Genomic DNA, 23,706 nt, shown 5'->3' with positions numbered 1-23,706 from the left:
TTTGGCAGCCATCTGGACTTCCAGACCCCTCTGTCCTTGAACCGCTTTCACTTCAGGCACAAGCAGCTTGCATTCGAACTCGGACTTGGGCTGCGCATGCTCAGTTCATCTTTTATTCGCAGTTTAATAGGACAGCCATGTTTTCACTAGGCCTCACAGGCCAGAATGGGAACTATCATAGAAACAAACACAAACGAACGTTAATTTAAGAAATCTAACCCTTCTGTTTACCTCCCCCTTACTAACGTTTTCCCTATTAGTAGTTACCTAGCGAAATAATCAACATTTAGGCGTAATATGCTCACCTGTCTTCATGTTTTGCCACAAAATATGTAAACAAAAAGCACATTTATGCCGCATTTCATTATTTCAAAGCTGCTGATTAGTTTAGGACACGACAAAATCACATAATTAGTTAATTATGATTGCAACATAAGCAAAATTAATTCCCAGGTATGTCTGTGTAGGTGCAATTTTTTTCTAGGTCGGTTAATTTCACACATCACTCAATTAGTTTAAGTTATGATTATGGAAGTGTGATTTTATAAGGGGTACACAAAATGTTGTTTCTCCACCTTGCTCCATCAATCCCCCCCTTTGGTGATTTTATCACCAAAATATTTCCCACAATTTTGCAAATTTTTATGAAAACATGTTTCAAATTCTTCAGATTAGTATGGATCTATACTCTAGTATCCTTTCCTCTAGTCTCTTTAAAGATATTTTCTCGGAATTCCTCCATTTCTATGTCACCTTTTTCCCTTTCTCTCTCTCGTTTTTCTTGGATTACTTTCTTTAGTGACTTTCCTTCTTCTTCTGTATATGCAACATATTCTTATCATTAAAATCATTAATATTATCACTATTACTGGAATTAGTATTTTGCCAATAATTGAACTACCTATTTCTTGAAACCAACGTTTAACTGCTGTAAAACTTTTACCAAGTCGCTCAAGAATACCATTAACCTCCAGTGGTTCAATTTCTCTATGCAAGTCTGTAATATTTGTAGTGTATTTTTCAATATTTTGACTTTTGTCTGGAATATAGGTGCAGCAGTGCTGTACCTTCAAAATTCTACAAACTCCTCCTTCTTTTGCTAATATTATGTCAAGAGCAAGACGATTTTGCATTATCATAGTTCTCATAGCAATCATTTCGTTGTTTACCATTAGGAACTCACCTGCTGTGTCTGTTGACAAACGATCTACTATCGTTGACAATCTTTGAATTCGATTTGCATTGAAAGATATTCCCACTGCTGGTATCAGTGCTCCAAAAACATCACCTATTATTTCTATAACACTCTCTCTTTTTCTACGACTTAAAGGTTTACCTATCTCATGTATGCCATTAGTACCTCTATCTACATGAAACATTTTAGGAAACACCAAGCCCACGTAGCAAGTCCCATACCAGTGGTCAGGTAATCTATAATAAACCTTATTTCCACAAATGAAATAAACACCAGGAAAAACTGGATCTTTTCCCCCTTTAAATCCACAACCCATTAGGATTCTATAGGTATCTTTTTTTTTTTTTTTTACTTTATTTATCAGTTTGAAACAACAGTACAGTCATTTAGGTTACGTTCGTGCAAGATACAATTTTTTTTACAATGTGATAGGTACATTTGTACGATCAGGTGGTCCGAACAGGTACATTATTCACTTAGGCCTTCATAGTATCACATTAAAATACCTTCTATACAAGGGTAAATACAGACGCCGCAGGGGATCATCTGCGCAGTATTGTAGGCTAAGTATCTTCGTCCCCATGAAACAGGCATTCCAGTCTCTGCACATTGGATCGGTTCTCAGGCATGCAAAGCAGCTGAAAGGACATATCTATCCCAGCATCCCGTGCCAAATATAGCCGTGTACTCTATCTACGCCCCAGTTCCCTGGTCGTCGGCAGCAGGCTCATCACGTGACAATGCAGTTGTTAACAAATAAGTCTGTAGTGGACCCCAGATGTCTTTAGGCCTGCTGCGTACAGGCAGTAGATCGGCATATAGGCTGTTTTGGTCGTGGCAGTAAATCATGTCTCCCAGCCACTCCTTAAACTTTGGGGCCCTCCTCCTGCCCCATCTACATGCCACCCTACGTTTCACCAGTAGCAGGGCAATATCGATAAACCTCCTAACGGGTTTAGGCACTTCCAATGTATATCCCAGCAGCATCACTATCGGGTCTTTGTTGATCGCGCCTTCCGACATGTCCTGCAAGGCAGCATGCACCTGTGACCAGTAGTCGTACACCGCAGGACACTCCTATGCCAGGTGTAAAAATCCCGCACCCTCCGCATGGCATCTATCGCATCTGTCAGTGGTCGCCAAGTGGAATCGCAGCTTCCGAGCTGGCGTGTAATAAAAACGTTGCAAAAATTTATAATGAATAATTTTGAGCCTACAACTAGAAGAGATATTGGCTGTAACGGCGCAGCAGTATTTCCACTGGTCCTCAGTTATTTCACTGCCTATTTCCAAACTCCACGAAGCGCGTGCCTGATGCTCCAGCCCGTCACGTTGTGATCTGATATTATTATAGAGAAGAGAAACTAGATGGCGGCCATCCGATAGCAGCATGGCATGCAGTGGCAAGGCAAAGTCCGGTTCATTCGGAAAATCTGTTAAAACAGACCTCATCCCTTGTCTCAGTCTGATATAATAAAATACCTCTAAGGGGGTTGGCCTCACACCTCGAAATAGCTGTTCCCGTGTGCGAAACTGACCGTCGAGGAATAGATCGCCCCAGGTGACAACCTTCAGCCGCTTGCACAACAAGTGAAAACCTGTCTCCTGCAGCAGCGGAAGTAAAGGATGATAGGTTAGCGGCATCGCCGGGGAGTACAATAACTGGGTGTGTAGAATCCGCGCCACTCTACCCCCCGCGTCTAACGTGCAGGTCACCGTGTTAGGTGGCGTGTCCAACACTTTCATTGTACCCTGTATCATCCCACTAAGCGGATTCTATAGGTATCTTTACATTGACTTGCTCCCACAAAATAATTGTCATACACAGTGTTGTCTCTCCTAATACAAATTTTCCCTAACAATGGAGTGTCTATGTTTATAGCTACATTCACATTTCTTCATCATCAAGATTTTCATCATTAAATGTCCAATATTTGGATTTCTCATGCTTTACCTTTTCCTTACGTTTATAGGCGATTCTTCTTTCCTCAACCATATCTAAAAATGCTTTCTCTTCCAGTCTCAATTTACATGTCAAATTATTTTTAAATGCGTAACCGTGGCTCAATTAATCTATTTCTAAAAAGTATTCCCCCATTACTGTGGCGTGCTTTTTCTTATTCAGTGCATTATCTATTTTCAATTTTGCAAAAACCTCATCCGTATTAGAATAATGATATTCTAATTTTCCTGTTTGATAAAACAGGCTTGCAATCACACTACACGTGACTCCATATGTAAGTGGAAGGTGGTGATATGTCACCCCTTCGGAAACAGATGCAGGTAACTTTACACATACATAACAGTCACTAGCATCCATTGTCCTGACATACTCAGATATTAATCTTGAAAATGTATTCTTAGTGAAATCACTAATAGAACTATCTGGATGTATTTCTGTCCTATATACATGCTGTTTGTTAGACTTTGATTTCACATTCTGTTCACTGGAACTCACATTATGTTTCAATTTCTCTAAGTTATCCTGAAAAGGAATGACAATAGCTAAGATTATCCATATCAATATTAATAATCCAGTACATATCAAACATGATCTACACCATTTTCTAAAAATAGAACATTTCGTTTTATGACCATTAGTAGACATTTTTTAAAAAAATGTTTTACACAGAAAGTGTTTCTAACAAGTTTTCTTCGACCTTATGTCACCTACAAGCTTTTAATTTTCACTTACAGTGCCCTCTCTTTCATCAGGATTTCAGGTTTTACCTTTACCTTATCGTTTGATCAATTACCACTTCTTCCTGTGATGCAGTGTTTTATTCACTTTTCCCATTTGTCTTCGGACAGTTCAAATTCTCTTGACTACTGTTTACTTCTTCAATTGGAGGCAGTATAATATATGTCCACTCAGGGATTTGTACTTCTGATTTGGTCTTCTCACTCTTTTTGGCCTTTGGACAACTTCTATTCTTTTCCCCAATGTCTCTCTTTGACTGGTTATTTTGTTCACTTGGTCCTCTGGCTTTCTTTCTATGTTAACCAGTTTAAATCTCAGTCCATCATTTCCTTTAGGCCAATTATCTTCTTTACAAATTATTTTTGTCTTAGGCTGTGTGGTGTCATGCTCCACTCTCCAAGCTCTTTTCCATGGACTTTTTCACTTTCAGTGTCTTTGACAGTTTCATTTATGACAAACTTTACAATGTCTTTCCCTTTTTCAGAGTCATTTTTCTCTTTTGACAGTTCTTTCACTCTGTTAGGAACATCTCCATAGCTGGTACTTGGAATCTCATCCTTATCGTGAGTTTTTCCTTCTTTTCCAGTGTCAGGATTGTCTTTCCTGCTTCCAGAGCTTTCAGACTGTTCTTCAGGATTTTCTTTATCACTAGTTTTATCTTTGCTTTACTCAGTGTCCTTATTCTCTACCAATTCTCGATCTTCAGATTGATCTTCAGAATTTGGTACTTCAACAGTTTCTCCTTCTCCTTCAGACGCAGAGCTAGCATCTGATACTTCCAGATATAAATGTTCCTGTCGATCTTCAGTATCTGGACTTCTCTCTGGTTCACCTTCGGAGTCAGAATCAGTTGTGCCTACACCTTCTTCGTTTGGATTTTCAGGTTCAGGCACACGGATAGTATGACTTGGTGCACCCATGTTTTTACTCCGAGACACTTAACTGCAGTGGTGCTAACCAATATGACCTGTCTCTGTCTCTGCCAACGAGGCACCAGTTTCTTCTGTGGTGTACCTTTATGCGTACCCAGTCTCCAGGAACTAGATCATGAGCTGGATCTTTCTCTTTCGTGTTTCATTCAGTTCCCACCTGATGGAACGCAGAAGTCACTACGTCAGACAGGTTTTTGCAGTAATCCAGTATGATGTCATCATTAATAGTCAACAACTTATCAACTGGTACAAATGCCTGTCTCCTCATCCTGCCCATTAAGATCTCATGTGGACTTAATCCAGTTTTTATGTCAGGTATGCTTCTTAAGGTCATCAAAACAAGTGGCAAGGCATCTGGCCACTTAGTCCTGTTGCCAAGCACATTTTTGCAATCCTGTTCTTAATTGTCCCATTTACTTGCTCAACCACTCCTGAAGCCTCAGGTCAGTAAGCACAATGCAGTCTTTAGCGCATATCCAGTGCTTCACATACCATTTGCATGAGTTCATTCTGGAAATGTGGGCCACGATCAGTTTCAATGGTCACTGGGAAACCGAACCTAGGGATTATTTCACGTAGAAGTAACTTTGCAACAGTTAGCCCATCGTTCCTCCTCGTGGGAAAGGCCTCTACCCATTGAGAGAACAAACAAATGTTCACCAAAAGATATCTGAGTCGGTAACAAGGTGGAAGTTCTATGAAATCCAACTGCATTCATGTAAATAGACCTCCCTCCCGTCCTATGGTTCCCAGACTCACAATTGTTTTCCTGTTTGGATTAAACTGCTGACACACTAGACATCTTTGACATAAGCTCTCAGCAATCATCCTGAACTTGGGATTGTACCACGTTTGTATGAATAAGCGAAGCATGGCATCTATCCCAATATGAGCTTGACCATGGTACATTCGCGCCATGTTTGAGATCATGCTATCGGGCATTACTGGTCTTTCATCTTTGTAAACCCAGGTTTAATCTTCCTCTCTTTGTCTGCATCCTGCTTTTAACCAAACATTTTTCTCTTCCTCATCAGCTTCTTCCTGCATTTGCCTCACTTCCTGCCAAGTTTCAACTACTGTTGTTAGCATTAAAGGACTTGAAACATGTTCTTTTTCATATTCCCTGTTAATTGAGGCCGGATTCTTAGCACAGTACTTTGCAATTGAGTCTACATACCTGTTACCTCGGGTGATGTAATCATCCCCCTTTTTGTGAGCTGTACATTTCCCCACAGCTATTTTGTCAGGCAGTTGAATTGCATCAATCAACATTCTCACACATTCTACATTACGTATTGGTGATCCTGCAGAAGTCATATAACCTCTTTGGGACCACAGTTGTCCTTAATCATGGACAACTCCAAAACCATACTGACTATCAGTCACTATGGTCACCTTAATTTCAGTTCCCAACTCACATGCTCGAATCAAGGCAATCAATTCTGCTATTTGAGCAGAACGAATTCCTTTCAGACAAGAAGCTTCAAGTACATCTGCCACTGTACAAATGGCGTAGGCTGCACTCAAAACACCCTCATCTGTTCTCAGACACGAACCATCTACGAACATCATGTAATCAGATTCAGGCAATGGCTCATCTCTGATGTCTGGTCTTGGTTTGGTACAGTATTCAAGAACATCTAGGCATTTGTGATCTACCTCACTTTTCACCTCAACTTCCATGGTATCAGGCAATAATGTGGAAGGATTTACATTTACGTATCTAGAGATTGTCACATTTTCTGCTCCCAGAATTGTCTTTTCGTATTTTGTCATCCTATTGTTGGTCAGGTACTGTGTTTTCGTCCTAATGAGGAGACTCTCCACAGAATGAGGTACATGCACCCTCATAGGGAATCCCATCACTATCCCTTCACTTTGTTCTATACTGACACTTGTAGCTGCTACTGCTTTCAGACAACCTGGCAAAGCTTTTGTAACAGGGTCCAAAACAGCTGAGAAATACGCAATTGGCTTTCTCAGTTTTCCATGTCTCTGAATCAGTACTGACAATGCACATCCTTCTTGTTCACTGCAGTACAATTCGAACTCTTTTTCATAGTCAGGCATCCCTAAAGCTGGTGCTTCACATAAACTTGTTTTTAACTGTTCAAATGCTTCCATCTCAGTTTTGGCCAGTACTATAGGGTCTCTGGTTAATCTCTGTAATGGCCTTGCAATCAGTGAGAGTCCACTAATCCACTGTCTACAGTAACCTACCATTCCCAGAAACATCCTCACTTGTCTTTGAGTTTTTGGTGGCTGCATCCCTTGTATCATTTTAATTCTTTCTGCAGTGACTTGTCTGATTCCTTTGGCAATCTTATGACCTAAGTATTGCACTTCTTTCTGACAAAATTGTAATTTAGATGGAGACACTTTATGTCCCTCTTCTGCCAAATGATTTAGCAATGCAACGGTATCCGTTACACATGCATCTTTTGTCTTTGATGCCTCCAGGAGATCATCAATATATTGAACCAATACAGACTCTCCAGGCATGCTCAAACTCTCTAATGATTTATTTAGCAACTGATTAAAGATAGATGGACTTTCAGTATACCCTTGAGGAATTCGGCACCATGCCAAAATACGATCTCCGAATCTGAACGCAAATATTGGCTGGCTTTCTGGGTGCAATCGAACTGTAAAGAACGCATTACACAAATCAATCACAGTGTACCATTCTGCATCATGGGGAATTTGATATAAAATCACGGCTGGATTTGGTACAATTGGATAACATGGGACAACTATTTTATTTACCTTTCTAAGGTCCTGTACAAACCTAAATGTTCTGTTTGGCTTTTTCAATCCCATTATCGGTGAGTTACAAGGACTACTCTCTATTTCTCTCAGTATGCCTTGTTCAATCATTTTGTTTATCACTGGGGTTATTCCTTCAATTATTTCTGCAGTCATTTTGTACTGGGGAATGTTCGGGTAATTCGCACCTTCTTTTATAGATACTTTTACAGGATCTACATCTTTCATCAACCCAATATCTTCTCCTGTGAAATCCCATACTTTCTCTTTCACTACCTTTTTTAATTCACCAGATATCTTTTCTCGATCAAACACAGGGAACAATTTATTTTGTTCTGCCTCAATCATGAGCATAGTCATTTTATACCGACTATCTTCATCTGGGGTTTGCAGTTCTATGCCATCTGGTGAACAATATATGGCACAGTTCATCTTACACAAAATATCTCGTCCTAACAGATTTACAGGGCTACTATCCCACACCCCAAATCGGTGCATGTCTTTAAAATTTCCAATTTCTACTTCGACTGGTTGTGTCAAAGAAGTTTTAATTTGTCTATTAGCTACACCTACAACCTGGATTTGGTCTCCCGAGAGAGGAAGATTTTGGGTAGCACCAGTGTCCACTAGGAAAGTTATCTCTACATCATTCACTTTTCCGCTTACAAATGGACCAGACTGATCTACCTCAAGAGTGGCTCCAAGCACACACTCTTCTCCCTCTCTCAGGCACGGTCAGAAACTTTCATCCGACTCACTCCTCTCTACCTCTTGTAACCAATACTGGGGACTCACATTCACTCTGCGCGATCTCTTTACCTGCTCGCCTCCGCTGAATCCTGTCTCTGCACTGTATTTCTGTTGGTTTACACTGTGTGGAAGTGGCGGTTCTGGCACCTGACTTTGCTGATTAACTATCTGCTGCTGTTGCGGTTGCTGTTGAATTACCTCATGCTGCACCTGTGGATTCAATGATGTATTTTCTGGATTAACTCTTGGTGGATACTCACACTCTTTCCTCCAATGCCCTATTCTAACGCAATTATGACAAGGGAACTTTTTCTTGAGCTCTTCTATATTTCCTACTAATTTTGTTTTGCCAAAATTTCCTTTTAGTTTTCCCTGATTTGCATCGGTATTTTTATTTTCCAATTGTGCCACTTGGTGTTCTGCTACCTTCACTTGTGCCCACATAGCTTTTTCTTTTAACTTCTTTTGTTTGGCATCAATCTCTTCACTACAATATTTTGCTTTTCTTAAGACATCATCCACAGTGCTCGACTGCCATCCTATCATACTATGCCTAATCATATCTCCAATTTCTAGTCTTAATCCTTACACAAATCGATATATTAAATGACTCATATCTTTTTCGCTCCACTCTTCATATCCACTGTATTGTTTAAACACCAGCAATAATCATTCATAAAATGTATGTACATATTCTTTCGGCTCCTGTGTAGTTATGTCTATTTTAACCCAATCTGTCTCATTTGGTGGGATTTTATTTTTCAAAAACCCTATCACTTGCTCATATTTTCTCATTACTTCAGGTGACGGAGCACCTGTTACTTTGTCTTGAGGATATTCCTCTTTTGGCCAATTTACAGTTATTTTACTCTCAGTCCACAAATCTGCTGGCACGACTATGTCAAATAATCCATCCAGATCAACCCATAGCACTTTTGAAACTTTTACAAATCTATCTACCTGTTGATACCATTCTACTGGCTTTTCTCTCAATCTGGGGAAATCATTTGTAAATGATAATATATCCTGTCTACTCCAAGGAACATGCACATATCCTCCTCCAGGTATTTCTCTCATGTTGAACTCATTTGCGACTCTCTCCTTTTCTCTGACTGGGAATCCTAATGTGGAGTTATCACTAGCTTCCTCTTTCTTCTTTGCCCATTTCACTCTCCATTTATTCACATTTCCCCATCTGCGTAACAGCACAATTAATTCTTTTATCTGCGTTAACCTTCCAGCAGTATTCATGTTTTCAATGTCTTTTTCTGAAAAATCTACTCTATAGGATTTCTGCAATGTTTTATTCTTTGCAAATTCTATTTCATATTTATTTGCCAATCCTTCTAATTGATCATGTACAGACTTTGCTTTCGATGTTATGCTTTTACACATGAACATAAGTTTATCATCTTGGTACATTTTTAATCTGTCTGTCCCAATTATTCCGATAATTAATTCTTCCATATCGACTTTTAGTCTTGCTACATCCAGCACTTTGGGTTCATGCTCTTTTAATTTCAGAGTTTTAATCCAATCACTTAATTCTTGCTCTGATGGTCCTACAGGGGTTTGCGTTAAATCTATTTTCTCCATGCTCTTTTCAGGTGTAGCAGAGTCAGATTCTGCTCCCGTGGCATACTTATGGGGTAAACTCTGATTGAAAGTTAAGTCAGGTCGATTTAGATTATTCGCTCGTCTGATTTCTGACAAATCTGGATAAATATTTTCTTTTACCTTTTGCAAACTCTGTTGGAAAGGGATTGTCAAACTTGGTTCTTTGATTCTTTGGTTTTCAAACAGTGGAATTACAGGCCCTATCGTTACTGGGACTGTTACTACTTCTATGTTTTTCGTAAGCTCTTGTATCTTTTCTGTCAATGCATTTGTAGTCCATATATATTAATCAGTGCTTGTTTGTTCTTCAGCTCGCTTTTCTACTCTATTTACACTCTCTCACTCGCTATTTTGCTTGGGAGTACCGGTAAGTCTTGGTTCTGTTATTGAAGTATTCGGATTATATCTCAATTCTACTATTTCTGGTACATCTCTAAAATTAGAAAACTGCCTTAAGGTTTCATTAATTCTTTCATCTACGGGTGGAGCATTAGGTGTAGTCCATAAAGAACCTGGTTGATATGGTGGCGGTCTCCTATTTAATATTTCTTCTAGTACAGCATCCTCTGATTCACTGTCACCATAACCTTCTCTCCCTGTTTCCACATTTTTTCTCTTTTCTGTGCATTTTCGCCCTTCATAATCATCCACTAGTCTGACTGGATACATGCCATCACACATGTGAGCATTTCTCCATCTACGCATTCTACTCTCATGTGTTTCTCCCCATAGATTACGAAATCTACCTCTTGGTCTGATATGTCCTTTCAATCTCTCACTTTCCAACTCATGCATCTCATCTTCCCATTCAACCAAAGCTTCAAAGTGAGTCGGTCTAGGTCTTGGGTCAAGTTTCATCATCTTTTCTCTCAAATTTCTCAAAACGGCCACATCAAAAGATCCTCCTTCTGGAAAAGCTAACACATCATCATTTCTGGTATATCTCACCCAATTCTCTAACCAAACACACGTATGGTAACCATATTTTGACAACATATAAGAAGCAGGCGTTTTCGGCGGAGGAAGTAATTTTCCCTCTCTTGTGACTATTGCCTTGTCCTTCACAAACACATTCTTCAATTTCTTAAACCATGAAGGTTTCTTCTTTTCCTCTTCGTAATAGTAATCCATTTTCGATAAATTCCCTGTTTTTCAAAAGCTCGCGTACTATTCTGTTGCTGTTCCGTAACACCAACCTATCACAGTGCGGTATACACTAGCGTACCAATTAGAACAAGATACGTCTCTTTAGTGCTTAAACAATAGTTTTGTTGCTTTTGTTGATGCATCAATCAGCCTTTGCTCTGTCTTGGTCACGAGGACCAATCCCTGCGTGACACTTTTGACGTCACCAGCGCTCCGGCTTCTGCAGCGCCGACTGACCCCTCCTTTACAAGGTTTTTTTTTCAAGAAGCCGTATTTACAAGATATTTGACATAATCAGTTAGTAACTTACACAAAACAACTCCATTCGTCTGTTTAGCTAAATAACGTGATAGAATTCTCTCAATCACACAAGTATTTTGTATTTCCAGTAGACAAACCTCTTCTCTATCACAGAATTTTATATTTGCCGATAAAGTAGCACCACTTCCTCTACTTTACCCTTCCCTCAAGCTCGGGTTAAGCTCTATTACTCTCCCAGCAGTAAGTTTTAAATCAGGATACACAATGATCCCTGTGCTTAAAACCAAGTTTTTATAGACTGCCCTCGCTATGCATTTATCCTTTCACACGGAAAGTCCCTAAACCAGTGTTGTGCGACAACACCATCTGTGATATACGACAATACCACCACAGTATACAACGATACTACCTTTTGAAACAGACTATGCGATGTGCGACTTCACTTGCCACACTTCCTCTGCCTGTAGACAGAGTGACCAGCTTCACGCAATACTCTGAAGCCTTTTCAGGACTACATATAACGTAATACAAACTCAACAGATGTTAGTCATAATTCTGTACATCCAAACCCTTGTATAACACTTTATACATAATCCTAGCTAATTCTATAGTAACCAATGCTCTGCTAGCAAGCTAGTTACTGATGCAGCGCTACTCCAGAAATAATTTCTATACCCATGTCACCTTTCCCTGAAGTACAAAATCGTAAATATACTCAACAGTGGGGCCCATAACACTGAAAGTCACTCACAAAACACTTCCATCCTACTTCATGGATCGGTGAGATTCAAAGGAGAGCTGCTGTATCATAGTGGAATGTCTAAAACTAAAACTGGATAGTTATACTATTTACACCTGCAGTTTAAATGAAGTTGCCATGGTTTTCATTAACAAAACATTTATTTAGACAGTAAAAAATTAGGCGTAGGAAAACTCAAGACCAGCTTAATTCTCCATTTATCTAATTTTTATTAAAAGCAAATTTAAAATGTCTAAACGTTTATTCACTTTATTTATTTCTTTATTCAAAATGACATTTAAAGGAATAAGAGTTTTATCTCAAACAGTTATTTTCATTTATTTTATAAAATTCAGAAATAGACATTTTATTTAGATTTCAGAAATGCAAGTATTAGCAAAAAACAAATAGTTCCCAAAATTCATTTTCTCCTAATTTCCCTGACTAATAACCTCATCTAAAGCTCAGTTCTCATCCAACAAGAAATAGAAAATTATTCAGAGTCTTACATCTTAGGAAAATCAGCATATCGGTAGCATCTCGGGAGGAAATCGAAAAGGAGCTTTTTCCTCAGTGAAACCAGCACTTTTTATACCCTTTTCACTATCTCTATCTATCTAAAAGAGTAACTTTCAACATAAATTCGAGTTCTTATTGGACAATTTGGGGTGGATGAGCATCACCTCATCATTACATTATTCAATTTTTTTCTTCCGTCAGCTAAAATCTAAAAGGTCCATTGTTTAGACAGCGTCCGGCCTAGTCACGTTCTTAATTAGGAACTTTACTAAATAGTCTCACGTTCAGAACCATTGTGCTTATCCTTTTTGGCAGCCATCTGGACTTCCAGACCACTCTGTCCTTGATCCGCTTTCACTTCAGGCACAAGCAGCTCGCCTTCGAACTCGGACTTGGGCTGCGCCTGCTCAGTTCATCTTTTATTCGCAGTTTAATAAGACAGTCATGTTTTCACTAGGCCTGACATGCCAGAATGGGAACTATCATAGAAACAAACACAAACGAACGTTAATTTAAGAAATCTAACCCTTCTGTTTACCTCCCCCTTACTAAGGTTTTCCCTATTAGTAGTTACCTAGCGAAATAAGCAACATGTAGGCGTAATATGCTCACCTGTCTTCATGTTTTGCCACAAAATACGTAAACAAAAAGCACATTTATGCCGCATTTCATTATTTCAAAGCTGCTGATTAGTTTAGGACACGACAAAATCACATAATTAGTTAATTATGATTGCAACATAAGCAAAATTAATTCCCACGTATGTCTGTGTAGGTGCAATTTTTATTCTAGGATGGTTAATTTCACACATCACTCAATTAGTTCAAGTTATGATTATGGAAGTGCGATTTTACAAGGGGTACACAAAATTTTGTTTCTCCACCTTGCTCCATCAGATACACATGTGCTCGGTGTGCACACAGATTAAGCAGCAATCAACAGTAGCTCATCATGCCCAGTCTGACTCTGCTGCAGCCTCATCACAGACCCTCCTTTACCTGAGCATCGAACGTATTCATCATCACAGCCTGCACGCACTCCACGGGCTTTTTGTGAGCCGCCATGTCAGGGTGCCCACCTAGTCCCTGGGCTCCTGTGGCTGCACTTTGTGTTCAAATGTGCAAAATGTGTTTTTTCATTTTTGAGGGTACCTTTTTTTAAATGCCTGTGCAAACGGATGAAATTGGAAAACTTTGGCTTTTAAGAAATACATCAAAGTTTCCTGATTTGAACCAACTATAGAAGGCACATACTGGAGCAGGAAATCCCTGAAAGAAAGTTGCACACTCATTGGTAAGTTGGCGGTAAGAGTGGTAGCAGGCGGGCAGGCTGATATACATCCCATGGTGCTCAGAATTTTATTTGGCTCTTTCAATCCTTTTTCTATTACAGCTGAAGCTAAATCTCTTTTTAGGTCTTGTCTTCAAACATTCTGAGCTGTCTGTTGTTGAAGCCCAATGGGACTATTTTGTTTCCCTCTTTCTCTGCCTGCCTCCCAGCCTCCTCCTTCACCCCGTCCATTACTCTTTATTAGCCCCTCCCTTAAAAGACCCACCCAAAGAAACAACTGCCGCTGGCCCCAAAGGCCACTTATGTTTGAAGCCACGACCACCATGCATTCAGTGGACAGTCATCTTACAATGCTTTTTTAACCGTCTATCAAATCCTATTCAAAGATGGCTGCTGTGGATGCACGCACATCCACGGCGTCGTTCTTTGAATGCCTTTTCTTATACTTTACGATAAACTTTATTCAAAGATGTGCTCATATCCACTGATCCACAGCGGAGATTTTTAATGTATTTTTTTGAAAGTATAAAAACTCAATTCAAAAGTAGCTGTCGCTGTTATACAAGCATTCGTCTTGGCTATCAAGGAGAAACAAACAAGCACCGACAAAGCCAGTAGATGTGATGGGAGAGACATATTTGCTTTGGCATTACTTGTTTTTCTTTATCCTGGCACTACGGAAGGTTCCCAAATTTACAAAAAAAAATATATGCAAAGATTCAAATACATGCCACATCAAACACCCCTAGTTTCCCCCCACAATCAGCACAATCTAAAATTACTTATATACTTTTCAAAAATATGCATAGTGGAGAAATAGCCAACATGCACTCTGTTGCGTGTGGACATGGTTGCTCCAAGCAGATATTCACCATCAATTTATGATGAATGCCCTCGTGGGATGAAACAGATTACTTTCGTGATAGCTGGTGGAACCTGTGCTCACTTAATTGTACTTCTGCATTCGACATGCAGAAGCAGCTGGAGGAAATTTGTGTAAGCAACGTTTTTTCAAAAACAATTTGAAATAAGCCAGATTTATTATTTATTACAGTATGCTAGTCTCGAGGAGTGCATAATTTTCAGTAACTTTTCTTGGCAGCTCAGTGCATCACTACTGAATCAATAATGTATTTATTCTTCCATAAACATAAAGGTTTGATGGATGCTTTTTCGTAATTTTCTAATGTGCATTCTTATTTCCGTCAACTCTTGGCTTCCTTTCTTTTAATAAAACATCCAACCGAGTCTATTCAATCAAGAGTCCCCGTCCTGCTCTCCAGAGCATTGTATTAATTTATTGGATTCACATTAGGCCAGTGCTGAAAGGGCCACTTTATATGCATTAAATTGCAAACATTATGAAGAAGCACAGAGTCTACATTCAGACTTAAATGCAAAAGAGTAAATGATGAGTACAACGTGCGCTATACCTTACAATGCATTTGTAACCCTATGTAAAGGAGGAACTTATTCTACAAAGCACTGAGCACATCTTGGCTGGAGACGCCTATACTTATTTTTTTAAATGCACAATTTGTTGTGCACCAATTATGACCCTTTCCGAATCTGAAGGCGTTCAGTGTAAATGACAAAGGTGGAACGGCGAGGACATCTTTAGTGAAAATAAGGGTTATTTACAGCTTTTCTAAAGTCTAGCAGGGAGAAAAATGTGCAAATAACCTGTGGTCATTAGTTCCACCGCTTACTGTTGGGGAACAGTGGGGTGCAGATCGGAAATTGAGGGTCACTGGTGAAGCACTGTTTCCCTGATGATTGCAGGTAAGACACGTGTAAAGAAGTTAAAGGAATAGTCAGATTTATCAAATAAAAAGTGAAGTGATAATCAGATTTATATTTAAAAAAAGTGAGGAATCATGATTTACAACACAGACAAAAGGCTGGTTATCATCACCTTAGTAATGCGGTACCTGTGAATGGAAGAGATCTTGAATGGTGCTTACAGCTGAAAGATGGCTCAGTGAAGTATTGTATAGTATTATTAAACCTGTGTAGCGCTTCACACCTTTCATAAGGTCATGAAGCGCTCCAATTTGTATTGAGCGCATTGGTGCCCTTACGGACAGTATGGTTGACATTATAATGGATGTAGTTTGTCTTACAAGGGAAATGTTGGATGAGGCGCATAAGGTACAGAGGCATACTTCAAACATGGTGCTGCGTACAATGCTTATCTTCCTATTTTTTATATACATGATCATCTGTATTATCGGATTTTTTATCCAGTTTGGTGATCCAAGAGAAGATCCCTTTCTTTTATGAATGTTGATATTTGTTTTGCAATACGTTTGCCACAGAGTGGGCCATTGGATATTGGTTTATAATTTTATGGCTCAGTAGCATAACCTAAATATTTTTTTTTTTAGAATTGGATTTATATTTGTGGATGTAAGTTTATTTGGGAAGGTTCCAGGTGCCAAAGAGTGGTTTCGGATGGTTCTTGCCAGGAGCACTGCAGTGCTATTAGAAAGAATTTCATTGGATACTGAGCTCAAATTCAAATGTATTATCAAAGTCCATAGTTAGTTAAAACCATTACACCCAACAACATAAGAAAACTAGCTATAACAAATTGCAAATCCGCAAAATAGCCATGATTATGTGTGACATAATTACGTTTTCATTTCAGTTTAAAAACCCTAGAAAAGAAATAGTGCATTACTAGGACATTAAATGCATATAAAAGTACAGAAATATCTGTGCATAACTTTAAAACGAATTTGAAAGAATACGTCATGATGTTCATGTCCTTAGTTTTGCGGGAAAATTCGGAGTGTCAGTATGGTCAAGGGCTTAAAGACGCTTTGTTATATCAGCAAGGTTCAGTGAGGGTTGTGGGCATGAAAGACTTTGGTCAATAAGCGGGTATTGTAAACCTATACGTTCTTCTGGCAATGTTCATTTATTATAGGGGATGCTAGACTGATTTCACTCTGATGTCATTGGTTGTGGTCGTCATTCTCAACCGCTGCCCTGCTTAAGTCGGTCTCAATTTTGGGTATGGGCTACTTGCCAATACTGTGTATGTGACTTCTGCTTTTCCCCTGTGGCTTTTGTTCTGGCTTCAGAAATTACCAGAAACTTTACTCCCCTGATGTTAAGCCTTGTAAGTTTTGGGTTCAATGCTGCAATACTGGCTTGCCTGCATGTTCAAACAGCAGCCTGATTAAAAGCGTCCCAAAGCATCCTATTGCATTGTGATAGCTTTGCCGGGCAGAGACAGAGGATGTGCATTAAGGTTTCTTTTTCCACACAACATATGATCCAATTTGGATGTCGGGTGGAAAGCCATCAGACAGCCTGTCAGAGGCTTTTCACCTGACATCAAGGGTTTCGCTCCTACTACTGTATAATGATGCTGGCAGTCGGATGGAAACCCACAGGGGGATTCTGCTCTTCCTCCGAAGAGGAGTGGAATTGTAATGTCTTGAATGGCAGTGGAGCCAGCCTCGGCTCTGCTGTTGGGATTATGATGTCGGTTTCCAACAGCCTTTCCACGTCAGCCTTTCTGACATGGAAAGGCTGTTGGAAAGTGACTTTGGCGACCCCTATCAGGGCCCCCATCAGCCGTGGTCGGTAGTGGGATGACCTGCAGGGCGGTGACGTGGGGAGAGGGATGTGCAGGGTGGGGGGTAGTAATGTATGGATTACGGAGTTTTACAGGTAAGTAAACATATAAATAAATCAAACGAATTTCGCTGCGTTCACTGCATCACCAAATGCGATGCAGTGCACGCAACAAAATTCGTTTTATTTATTTATATGTTTACTTACCTGTAAAACTCTGTGATCCATACATTACTACCCCCCACCCTGCCCTTCCCCCTCCCAGAGCCCCCATTCACCCTGGCCCTCCACTATAGGGCCTGGGGGGCACCTATGGTGTCCCCCTAAATATCCCTGTACCGTGTGGCAGGCACTGCATGATGTCTGCGCTGTGCCAGCCACAAGGATGTTTAAAAACATACATTTTTCAATAGAAGCTTGTGCTGTGGGCCTTTTCTGCCCACCGAACAAGCTTCCATTGAAAAGCTGATGTTTTGGGCAGTCGCATCATAATCCTGTGCTCGGAACCGCTGACCTAAAGTCGGGCGGTTCCAAACCGCAACGGTGTCCGGCGGACATAAGTCCACCTAACATTGTAATTAGGCCCAAAGTCTGCAGTTTGTCTTTGCTGGTTTTAGCCAGTGAAGTAGTTGATCCAGAGCTGGCTGAATACCTGGTCAAAGGTGCATAAATGTAAGTTTAAGGTGGTGAGAAAAACCCTAGTCAAAATTTACTTCTGACTTTAGTGAGTCGTAGCCCGATACAAGTCTTCTGTTATCCTGCTGGGTCACAGGATTTTGTAGTGCTTGAGAAAAGTTACCTTGGTTGTTGATTTGTTTAAGGAGATTAGGTGGATTTGATTATCCTCCTACTTTTTCTTGGGGAATTTTTCCAGGTCTTTGACTTTTTTTCAATTAACTCAGCTAGAAAGTAAACAAACAAAAAATATGCCAGTACTACTGTTACACTTCTGTGTTTTCAATTCAAATTACATTTATTTACATGCATACCATGGTGTGTGTTCTGTATTGAACACACATGTGACACAAGAAAATTGCCATCCAAAATGATTTCCTATATAAAAGACACACAAGATTTTCTTAAAAAACTAGAAGCAGTTAACATTACCCCCAGGTCCCTCCTGTCCTCGTCCCCTTCATTAATAACCATTGAGATTAACCATCTCTCAGACAGAAAAAAGAAAGCAGGAATGCTGGTACGCCCCTCCCTCTCCCTATAGGGAGTACATAAGGGTACAGTACCCAGCATGCCTCCTGTTCTTTTTTCTGTCTGTCGATAGTTTTTTCTGCATGGATCCAGGAGCCGGTGGGCTCCTGGGGCTTACCTGTTGCTGGGCTTCGGGTAGGGCTGGTCTTCCCGGGTCTCTCCTCCTGCCGGGCTTGGGGAGTTTCCTGCGGCACTTCCTAGATGTTCCCTATGTTCTTCGTGGGTGCTGGTTCCGGTTTTGGCGCTGGAAGTGTCTGGGCCGCGTCTCCGTTCTGCCGGGCTTTTCGGTGACGCGACGATGTTGGAAGGTTTGCTCCGGTGGTGCGGCAGCTCCGGTGTGGCTGGGGCGCTTCCTTCCGGTGTATGCCTGACTTCCTTTGTTTGGGGCAGGAAGTCAGGCGTTTTGATGATCGGCTGGCGGCAGTTTCATGGCGGTGTTGCCGGTCCTTCCTGTAAGTACCGAGTAGCGGTTTATTTTTCTTTCCCTTCATAAGCGGCAGTTCGTTTTCAGTGTCCCTGCATTCATTTCTTGCTGGGGCTGATGCGTGGTGCTGCTGATTTGGCTCGTGCTGTTTGCCTTGTGTCCCTGGGTCCCTCGTTGCCTGGCTTGCTTGCTGGCTTGGCTGGGGTGCTACTCCAGTTTTCCTCTGCTCTGTGTTCCCTGCTGGACTTGGTCATGGGGAAACATGCTAAGAAGAGCAGGCATGTTGCTGTGTCCTCCTCTTCCTCTGCTTCTTCATCCTCTTCTCCTTCTCCAGCCCATTTTAGGCATCGTTCCAGGGGTGGTGATGCGAGGTTGAAGGCTCTTATTAAGGAGACTTTGTTGGAGATGGGGGGTCCCAGGTCCAAGGGATCCTCAGCCAGGTCCAAGTCGCGGTCCGTATGTGTTCCATCTTCTTCTTCTTCTTCTGCCTCTGGTTCGGAGGAGGGTGGTTTGGACGCTATTTCTGTTAAAGGCAACTATGTCGATAAGGATATGTTGCCGGACTTGTTGGGCCATGTTAAGGCTAATATGGGGTTCCCTGTGGATGATGTTCCTGGTACTTCTGGGGGTTCCTTACTTTGCCAGTTTCAGTACTCTGCGCCAGTGGTGATGCCTGTTCATCCTTGTGTGAAGGAGGTTTTGGATCGGGAGTGGAAGAATCCGGATCGCATCCTGCTTCCTCGCTTCATGGCCAAGCTGTATCCTCTTCAGGATATGGCTAAGGATTTGCCGGACTCTGTTCCTGTGGATTCATTTGTGGCGAGTCTGGTGGGGCGCACCTCTTTGGCCGAGGATGCGGTTGTTCGTGATCCTGTTGATTAAAGGGTGGACGCGTCCCTTCGTAAAGTGTATTCTGATTCCCATCTGGCGCTGCAGGCTGGCTTTTACTGAACTTATGTGGCTCAGTCTTTGCTTTCGGACTTGAAGACTTTGTATGGTTTCATGGATAATGCCACTGACTGTTCTGACATTCTGGCTCACATTGAGCGTCAGGTGGAGTTTCTCTCTGACGTGTCCTTCGACGTGATGCGTGCCTCTGCTCTGTCGGGGGGGTGCTTGCATTGCTGCTCGTAGGAGCGTGGTCCTCAAAGACTGGAAGACTGATTCGGCCCAGAAGTCGGCTGCGCTGAGGTTGCCCTTTCAGGGTTCCATGTTGTTTGGAGCTGAGTTGGAGGGCAGGCTTCATCGGCTTTTCAAGGTGAAGAAACATTCCTCCTCTTTCAAGCTGCCCTCGGCTGCTCCGGCGTTTTCTAAGCCAAAGCCTTTCTTTCGGCCCTCTTCTCACAGGCAGTTTTCCAGGGGTCGTGGTCGTTTTCAGCCTGGTCGGGGTCGGGACAGGAAGGCGAAGTCCCCTCCTGCGAAGCCTCGTTCCTGACTATCTGGGGTCCGAGGTCGGATCCTTGGTAGGTGGTCGGCTTCGGTTGTTTCTTTCGGCCTGGATGTCCTCCTGTTCAGACTTATGGGTCCTGGACGTGATCTGTTTGGGGTACCGTGTGGAGTTCTCCAGCCTGCTTCCGGACTCGGGGGTCCGTCCGACTCCTTGGCCGTCCTGCCCGTCCAGACGTGCGGAACTGTCTCTGGGGGTTCAGTCTCTGTTGGACAAGGGGGCGGTTCAGGTGGTTCCTCCAGGGGAGCTGGGTCGGGGGTTTTACTCCATCATTTTTCTGGTGCCCAAGGTGACTGGAGCGTTTCGTCTTGTTCTGGATCTCAAGGCCCTGAACAAGTTTGTCATGCGGATTCCATTCAAGATGGAGACTCTTCAGAGGGTGATTCCCCTTGTTCTCCAGGGTCATTACATGTGCACTCTGGACCTTCAGGATGCCTATTATCACATGCCTGTCCATCCTCTCTCCAGTCCCTTCCTTCGCTTTTGTCTTCTGGGGGTCCATTACCAGTTTGTTGTTCTTCCTTTCGGCCTGAGGTCGGCTCCCAGGGTGTTTACCAAGGTGGTGGCTCCCTTGGTGGCTTTCTTGCACCTCCAGGGGATGATGGTTTATCCATATGTGGACGACTGGCTCCTGCATGCTCCCTCCGCGGAGCAGTTGTTGGTGGATCAGAGGTTGGTGTGTGCGGCCTTGCGGGACCATCGGTTCCTGTTGAATCTCCCCACATGCCGGCTTCCCCGTCTCAGGACTTGCAGTTCATCGGGGCCCGGTTACGCACGGATTTGAATCGGGTGTTCCTGCCGGTGGATCGTGCTGTGACCCTGTGTTCCCTGGCGCGGCGGTTTCTGGTGGGTCGGTCCTTCCAGGTCTGTCTTTGGTTGCGCCTTCTGGGCCTGATGGCGGCCACGGTGTTCACGGTACCTTGGGCACGTTTCCATCTTCGTCCTCTGTGGTCCTACCTGCTGGCTCGATGGGATCCCTTGTCGGGGGACTTGTCCCTTTTGGTTCCTGTGTCCCTGTCGATCCTTCCTGCGCTGCGTTGGTGCTCTCTGTCGTCCAATCTGGACAAGGGCTTGCCTCTGAAGTCTCCTCCTCCGGTGGTCCTTACGACGGATGCCAGCGCTCTGGGCTGGGGGGCGACGTTGGGGTCGGAGTGCCTTCAGGGTCGGTGGTCCCTTCTGGAGGGTCGTCGGTCTTCGAACTGGCGGGAGTTGTCTGCTGTGTGTCGGGCTGTCCGGGGGTTTCAGCTCCTTCTGGTGGGCCAGCATGTGTTGGTTCGGTCGGACAACTTGGTGACGGTGGCCTACTTAAATCACCAGGGGGGTATCCGTTCTCGGTCCCTGAACGCGGTGGTGTCCCCGTTGTTTTGCTGGGCGGAGTGCCATCTGTTGTCCCTGTTGGCTGTACATGTCCGGGGGGGTGGACAATGGGGTGGGGGATGCCCTCAGTCGTTTTTTTCCTGCATCCCTGGAGTTGGCCTTGACTCCGGTGGCCTTTCATCTGGTGTGCGTGAGGTTTGGTCTTCCCTTTCTGGACCTCTTTGCTTCCCGGCTCAATGCGCAGCTTCCCCGTTCCTTCTCCCGGGTTCCCCAGGAGGGGTCTTGGGTAGTGGATGCTCTGTCCCTTCCTTGGCCTCCCCGCCTGCTGTACGCCTTTCCTCCTCTGGTTCTGATCTCTCGCTTTCTGTCCCGGCTGTTGCTGGAGGATCGGGGGGTGGTGGTGGTGGTGCCTTTCTAGCCCCGCAGGTCTTGGTTTCCCACTCTGATGCTATTGGCTGTTCAGGGTCCGTGGTTCTTCCCCTTCCCTCCGTCTCCGTTACGGTCCTCTCCGATGTTGCCCCTGCGGCGGCTTCGGCTGTCGGTTTGGCGGTTGAGAGGCAGGGGTGGCGGAATAGGGGTCTCCCGGAGCATTTAGCCTTGGCTATTCAGCAGTCTCGGAAGCCTTCTACCCTTCAGTCCTATGGTAGGCATTGGGGCAACTTTGAGCGTTGGTGTCTTGGCCTGGCTTTGTCGCCCTTGGTTTGTCCTTTGCCGGATGTTCTTCAGTTCCTTTGGGATGGGTTCGAGAAGCGTGAAATGCGTTACTTACCTGTAACTGCAGTTATCCAGTATTGGTGTCTTTCATAGATTCACATGCCTGAATCATTCCCCGTCGTCGAGACGGGAGTCTCCGGTACATAGAAAAGTAATGTCTTATAGACATACATAGAGAATAGTAGGCCTAAAGGCCTCACCTTAGTAACATATCCATGTCCTTTTGTAAAAAGGACCAAACTCTAGAGAAGAGCCAATCAGCTATCACCTCCCTCTAGAACCTTCCTGGCAGGAGCCTCAGTTCCTCAGATTTTCGTACGCACTAAGCTAAGTAGGCGTGACACTGAGAGAGTTAGGTGAGTCCTTCCAGGGGAGGCGGGAGGGTTGCATGTGAATCTATGAAAGACACCAATACTGGATAACTGCAGTTACAGGTAAGTAACGCATTTCTTATCCAGTATTATGGGTGTCTTTCATAGATTCACATGCCTGAATCAGAGTAGCAAGCAATGCAGACTGCACATTTCTGATGGAACAGCATATACAAGTCCTTAGATAAGACATCATGCGAGCATGAACCATCATTAGACCTCCACAATAAGTATTACTAAAGAAATGTGCACACCAGAGTAGGATGGAGGGACGGAGGAAGGCTCACCTTACTGAAAAGATGGCGTAACACTGATTGTCTCACTGCTGCATCATTCATCAGCTCCATATCCAGGCAGTAGTGCCTAGTGAAGGTATGCGGCGACTTCCATGTTGCCGCCCTGCAAATGTCAATGACTGGCACCCCTGCAAAGAAAGCTAAAGAAGTGGACATGGCTCTCGTGGAGTGCGCTCTCACTTTGGAATGCAATGGCTGTCCAGCTTGGTCATGACAGAAAGCAATGGCTGCAGAAATCCATCTAGAGATGCTCTGCTTGGCAAGCGGTAGACATTTTCTAGGTCTGCTGTAAGCTATGAATAGCTGGTTAGATTTCCTGAATGTTTTCGTTTTGTCAGTGTAAACTTCAAGCATCGCTTGAGATCCAAAGAAAGCAGCGATCTCTCAGCTGCCGTGCTTGGGTTCGGAAAGAAGGAACGCAGAACCA

Source organism: Lissotriton helveticus, chromosome 2_1 (genome assembly GCF_964261635.1).
Source record: "Lissotriton helveticus chromosome 2_1, aLisHel1.1, whole genome shotgun sequence".
In the NCBI taxonomy this organism is placed as follows: Eukaryota; Metazoa; Chordata; class Amphibia; order Caudata; family Salamandridae; genus Lissotriton; species Lissotriton helveticus.
The sequence above is the reverse complement of the archived record's forward strand: the minus strand, read 5'-3'. Positions refer to the sequence as shown.